Below are 6,397 nucleotides of genomic sequence, written 5' to 3'. Positions count from 1 at the left end.
AACTGTGGTGTTGGAGAAGACGCTTGAGAGTCCCTTGGACTGCAAGGAGATCCAACCAGTCTATTCTGAAGGAGATCAGCCCTGGGATTTCTTTGGAAGGAATGATGCTAAAGCTGAAACTCTAGTACTTTGGCCACCTCATGCGAAGAGTTGACTCATTGGAAAAGACTCTGATGCTGGGAGGGATTGGGGGCAGGAAGAGAATGGGACAACAGAGGATGAAATGACTGGATGGCATCACTGACTCGATGGACGTGAGTCTGAGTGAACTCCGGGAGTTTGTGATGGACAGGCAGGCTTGGCGTGCTGTGATTCATGGGGTCGCAAAGAGTTGGACATGACTGAGCGACTGAACTGAGCTGAACTGATGGTCTTCCCAGTAGTCACACATGGTTGTGTGAGGCAATAAAGAATCTGCCTGCTAATGCAGGAGACATGGATTTGATCCCTGATTGGAGGAAACCTCACATGCCTCGAAACATAACCTGCAGTTATGTTGTGGTTAGTGATAGGTTTCAGTAAATGTTCTGAACATAAAAACATAATGAGGAAACATATAATTTTAATTCAATTCACTCTAAAGCCACAGTAAATATTTTTGGTTGGAGGATAAATGAATTAAACTTTAAGCTTCTTTCCTCTCTTCAGAGGTAGATCACTGCCCCCCTCCCCAAGATCACTTGTCTTGGTTACAACTAATCAGTAAATTCAATCCATAGATATTCTTTCACAAACTAACTTGAATTTTGCGTTGGGGTTGCTAAAGATTGGACAGGATTTAGCAACTAACCAACAATGATAACTTTCTAGAGGAGAGATGTGGAGTGGACTGCAGTGAGGGTTGTTTATGGTTTTTCTTTGAAAATGGGGGAGACTGAAGCATGTTTAAATACTGACACAAAGCAGCCAGTAAGAGGAAAAGGTGGAACCACTGATCCTTGAGAAAGAGGGAGGAGATTTAGGGGGGGGGAGGTGAAAGGATTGCCTTTGGGCCAAGAGGAGGAGCTTTGTTTTTTTCCCTGAATTGAAGTGTAGTTGATGTATACTATTATATAGGTTAAAAGTGTACAATGTAGTGATCACAACTTTTTAAAAACATTCTCTGTTTGGCTGCACTCTGTTTTCATTGCTGGCATGGGCGTTTCTCTAGTTGTGGTGAGCAGGGTCTGCTCTCTGGGTGTGGTGTGCGGCCCTCTTGTTGCAGTGGCTCCTCTTGTTGCAGAGCACAGGCTCTAGAGTGTGGGCCCGGCAGCTGTGGCACACAGGCTTAGTTGCTCCGAGGCATGTGAGATCCTCCAGGACCAGGGACAGAACCTGTGTCCCCTGCATCGCAAGGCAGATTCTTAACCACTGGACCACCAGGGAAGCGTGATTCACAACTTTTAAAGGTTATAGTTCATTATAGCTATTGTAAAATATTAGCTTTACTGTATTGTACAGTATATCCTTGTAGATTTCTATGCATAATAGTTTACGCCTCTTAATCCCCTACTTTTTATTTATAAAGTCATCCTCTTTTTATTTATATTGCCCCTCCCTCTTTCTCGCCACTGGTAACCACTGGTTTGAGTCTGCTTCTTTTTTGTTATGTTCACTAGTTTGTTATGTTTTTTAGATTCTACATGTAAGTGATATCACACAGTATTTCTCTTTTTCTGTTTTATTTCTTTTAGAATAATAGCCTCCAAGTCTGTCCATGTTATTGCAAATGGCAAAACTTTATTCTTTTTTATGTCTGAGTAGTATTCCATTGTGTGTGTATGTATGTATCAGAAAAGGTGTGGTATACACCCACCACACAATTTCTGTTCATTAGTTAATGAACACTCGGTTGCTTCCATATCTTGCCAGTTGTTTAAGTAGTGCTGCAATGAACCTAGAAGTGCATGTATCATTTTGAATTAGGGTTTTTGTTTCTTTCAGATATATACCCAGGAGTGGAATTTCTGGGTCATATGGTAGTTCTGTTTTTAGCTTTTTGAGAAACCTACATACTGTTTTCCACAGTGGCTGCACCAATTTACATTCCTACCAACAGTGTACGAGAGCTCGCTTTATTCTACTTCCTCTCTGACATTTGTTATTTGCGTTCATTTTGATAATAGTCATTCTGGCAGGTCTGCCGTGATATCTCATTGTGGTTTTTATTTGTGTTTTCCTGATCATTAGCAATGTTGAGCATATTTCTCTGTGCCTGTTGGCCATCTGCATGTCGTCTTTGGGAAAATGTTGACTGTTCAGCTCTTCTGTTTTATAATCAATTTTTTGTTCTGTTGTATGAGCTGTTTATATATGTTGGATATTAACCCCTTACTGCTCATATCATTTGCAAATATTTTCCCCCATATTGTAAGTTGTCTTTTCATTTCATTGAACTGTATAAAAGCTTTCAACTTTAATCAGGTCCCATTTATTTATTTCTGTTTTTATTTCCTTTGCTTTAGGAGAGATTGAAAACAGATTGAAAAAACTATTGGTATGATTTATGTCAGAGTATTGTTTTCTTCTAGGATGTTACGGTTTCTGGTCTTACATTTAGGTCTTTAATCCACTTTGAGTTTATTTTTGTATGTATTGTTAGAGAATGTTCCAACTTCATTCTTTTACATGTGTGTGTCCAGTTTTCCCAGTACCACTTACTGAAGAGACTGTCTTTTCTTCATTGTATATATCCTGGGTTCCTTTGTTGTAGATTAATTGATCATAAGTGCATGGGTTAATTTCTGGGCAGGAGCTCTTAAAATTATTTCTGCTTATTAATATGATCAACTGTTTGGGTATATTAACAAATTCTGAAGTTTGCACGGCTAAACATTAAAAATAGGGACTTCCTGGTGGTCCAGTGGTTAAGACTTCACTTTTCCAATGTGGGGGCTATAGGTTTGATCCCTGGTTGGGATCCCATGTGAAAATTGGGATGGCCAGATTAAAAAAAAATTCTCTAGCATGCCAGGATTATACAAAAATTAAGCATTTTTTAAAGATTAAAAAGAGATTGAACAAAGTATTGTGTAGCCCCTTTATCATAATGAAAATATCCTTTTCCCTCTTCCAGGCTCATGACCCTGGTTAGCTGTTATGTTATGTTCTTCCTCTTGCCAGACTCTTGTCAAATGCCTTCCTTTAACTTTGCCTAATGATGGGAAGTCAAATCGTTTTGGCTTCCCAGCAGGTTCTCTTTAACCTTTACTTAACTCAGAGTTTAACTCAGGGCTTTCCATACTAGATAACTTTTATGACTGTGCACCTAAAAGAAACTTAACATCTTTGACCATTTTTTTTCTTGGTTCAGAGTCAAAATGGGCACAGGAGCTAGGAAATGTACCCCAGGAAGAGAAGGGAGTATTATTTAAAAAAAAAAAACACACACAACCTACTAAATTTGAGCAATTTCTGGGAAGGATAAAATATTTTTCTTTTACATGAACTTAAAGGCTGTAAGATTATGAGAGGTTGGGGACCTGCAGTTATGTTGTGGTTAATGATAGATTTCAGTAAATGTTCTGAACATAAAAACATAATGAGGAAACATAAATTCTGATTCAATTCATTCTTAAGCCATGATAAATAATTTTGGGTGGAGGATAAATGAATTAAAGTTTAAACTACTTTCCTCTCTTCAGAGGTAGATCACTGCTCCCCTCCCCAAGATCATATGTCTTGGTTATAACTGATCAGTAAATTCAATCCATTGATGATGTTTCATAAACTGTCTTGAATTTTGTGTTGGAGAGGAAGATTCAGTTAACAATTTCGTTCCTCGAACATGGTAAATGAGGATTTTGCTACATCACCTTTTGCTATTGAGAAACCAACTTCAGGAAAAGTCCATGAATTGGTGAGGTTAGTTGTAGGCAGTCACCTGTGCTTTTCTGTTTAAAAATTTATTTTTGGCTGTGTTGGGTCTTCATTGCCATGCACAGGGCTTTCTCTTGTTGCAGAGCACGGGCTCTAGCAAGCAAGGCTTCAGTTAGTCGTGGTGTATGGGCTTAGCTGCTGAGGCGTGTGGAATCTCCCTGGACCAGGGGTTGAACTGTACTCTCTGTGTTGTCAGGTGGATTCTTATCCACTGCGCCACCAGGGAAGTCCTGTTTTTTTTTTTTTTTCCTTGTAGCAGCAGGAAATGGGGGCATTAAGTACATTTTAGTTATCATAGAGCCTGGCAGCCCTTGTGGGAAGGTTTTCACAGCAGAAGTAATAGCAGAAGAGAATGTCTCGTGTTCGGTGTGCAGGTTCCAAGGTGTGACGGGCTCATGTCAGGAAGGCACCCCTGGCTGCTCTGGGCTTGGGAGGGCTCTGTGGGGCAGCATGGGCATTCAGCTTTGTTCCTCATCACCTGCCACCTGATATCTTCTGATACACGTTCTTGGAAGCGAACAGGGCTGAACTCTTGGGTAGCCATCAGTGAACACAGGTTTGTATGGAGCTGTAAGGTCTCAGGCTGCCTCCAACCCCACTCCAGCTCTCTGGGGAATGAGGAGAGCCACCTCCCCTTGGGAGCCCTCCTCGAGAACACAAACTTTCTGATGAAAGCCACTTTATAGTTAACTGGTTATCAGCCAGTGTTTTCTGGGCCTTCCCATTTCTCTTGGCAGCCTAGGGGCCTGACTGTCCTAGTTCCCTGCTGCAGCTGGTTTAGCTTTGAACAGATATCAGTGTGAGGCACTTGCACGCTTAGAAAGGTAGGAGCGGGGAGCTGATCCCTGGGTTCTTATTCAGCCCATTCCCTCCATAAACCCTGACTTACACTGTCAGCTGTCAGCTGCCTCAGGTCTTTGCGCTTCCTCTTGCTATTTGCCAACACGGAGCCCCTGGGGACAGAGCCCAGGCTGCAGGCCCGGTAACTGCTGCTGAGATGTATTTTTAAACCTACCCAGAGGGTGTTACAGGGAGTTCAACTGAAGCATCTCCTGTTTCCCTTTTGGAGCCCTAGGGAAACTAATTCTCCGGCTTCCTAACTCCTTCCTTCCCTCCCACCAAGCACTTTCAGTCCCTGGTTTGGGTTTATTGACAACCATATGTATAATTCATGCAAGACAGGTTACAGTGGAGCGTGTTGCCTCTGCTAGTCAAGCATGGCTCAGTAACACTGCTCCAGATTTCGGCGGGGAAGTAGGTTTTTACTGGTGTTTGGGCCCAATGTCTTCCTGTCCGGAAGCCTTCCCCTTCCCTTGGTGAGGTCGTTTTGGAAGTGCCATTAGGGAAAAGCCACCTTCCCCCTGTCCAGTTGGATAAATGAGTTTCAGGCAAGAACAGCCTGTTGTGTGAAGCAGAAGTTCTTGGAGAAAGAGGGGAATGTATGCTGAAGAGTTTGCCCTGGGCAGCTGGTGGGCAGTGGGCGCCCAGGCTGAGCCAGGGTACTTCGTGCTGGTGGTGGTGCTGCAGTGTCTTGGTCTTTGTAGAACTGTGGGGTGCTTTGGGAAGAGAGTGTATAGTAGAGTGTCATGCTTTTTCTTTTCTCTTTTTTAAGTTGGGAGTATAAATTGCTTTACAGTGTTGTATTTAGTTTCAACTGTACAACAGAGTGAATCAACTGCACGTGTACATTTATTGCCTCCTTCTCGAGCTTCTGTTCCCACCCCTCTACATCATCACAGAGCATCGAGCTGAGCTCATTGTGGTTACACACCCAGCTTCTCACTAGCTCTCTGTTTTACACGTGGACTCCCCTGGTGGCTCAAAAGATAAAGAATCTGCCTGCAATGTAGGAGACCCAGGTTCAGTCCCTGGGTTGGGAAGATCCCCTGGAGAAGGGAATGGCACCCACTTCAGTATTCTTGCCTGGGAAATTCCACAGACAGAGGAGCCTGGCGGGCTATAGTTCATGGGATCAAAAAGAGTTGAACATGACTGAGAGACTTACACACACACACACATACAATATATGTATAGGTCAGTGGCATTCTCCCAGTTCTTGCCCGCCTCCACTTCCCTCTCTGCCCTGTGTCTGTTTTCTAAGTTGGCGACTTTATTCCTGCCCTGCAAATAGGTTCATCTGTACCATTTTTCTAGATTCCGTATATATACATTTGTATATGATACTTGTTTTTCATAGAATGTCTTGATTTTTCTATTCCATTGTTTCCATATACTCTGAAATAATGGGAGTGCTGATGCTAGAGAGCTGAGAAGTGAAAGGTTCATTGTCTGCATTTATTGGTCTTTTCTTCTTGGTTTTCTATGAGGTTAAGTAGAGGAAGAAGAAAAATATTAGCATGAGCTATTGGGAGCATAGAGAAGGAGGTGGGGGGACCTGAAAAATAGAAGTCAGCTCCACAATGAACAGGTTGGGGGAGGAAGGTGGAGACAGCAGGCACAGGAGAGACCTTCTCAGTGGTCCTGGGTGGCTGCAGTGGGATGGGGGTGGGGAATGGAGGGGGGAAGGGGGAGGGGGGGT

At 42.8% G+C, this 6,397-nt stretch overlaps 1 protein-coding gene across 4 annotated transcripts in view; it reads left to right on the top strand.

Moving 5' to 3' along the window:
- The window catches only part of FAM154A (family with sequence similarity 154, member A), a 63,118-nt gene that overhangs the window by 10,685 nt on the left and 46,036 nt on the right, over nt 1-6,397 (top strand). The window lies entirely within an intron of this gene.

The sequence above is a fragment of the Bison bison genome, unplaced genomic scaffold (genome assembly GCF_000754665.1).
Source record: "Bison bison bison isolate TAMUID 2011002044 unplaced genomic scaffold, Bison_UMD1.0 scf7180017864376, whole genome shotgun sequence".
Taxonomy (NCBI): Eukaryota; Metazoa; Chordata; class Mammalia; order Artiodactyla; family Bovidae; genus Bison; species Bison bison.
This window is presented reverse-complemented; position numbering and strand designations above follow the sequence as displayed.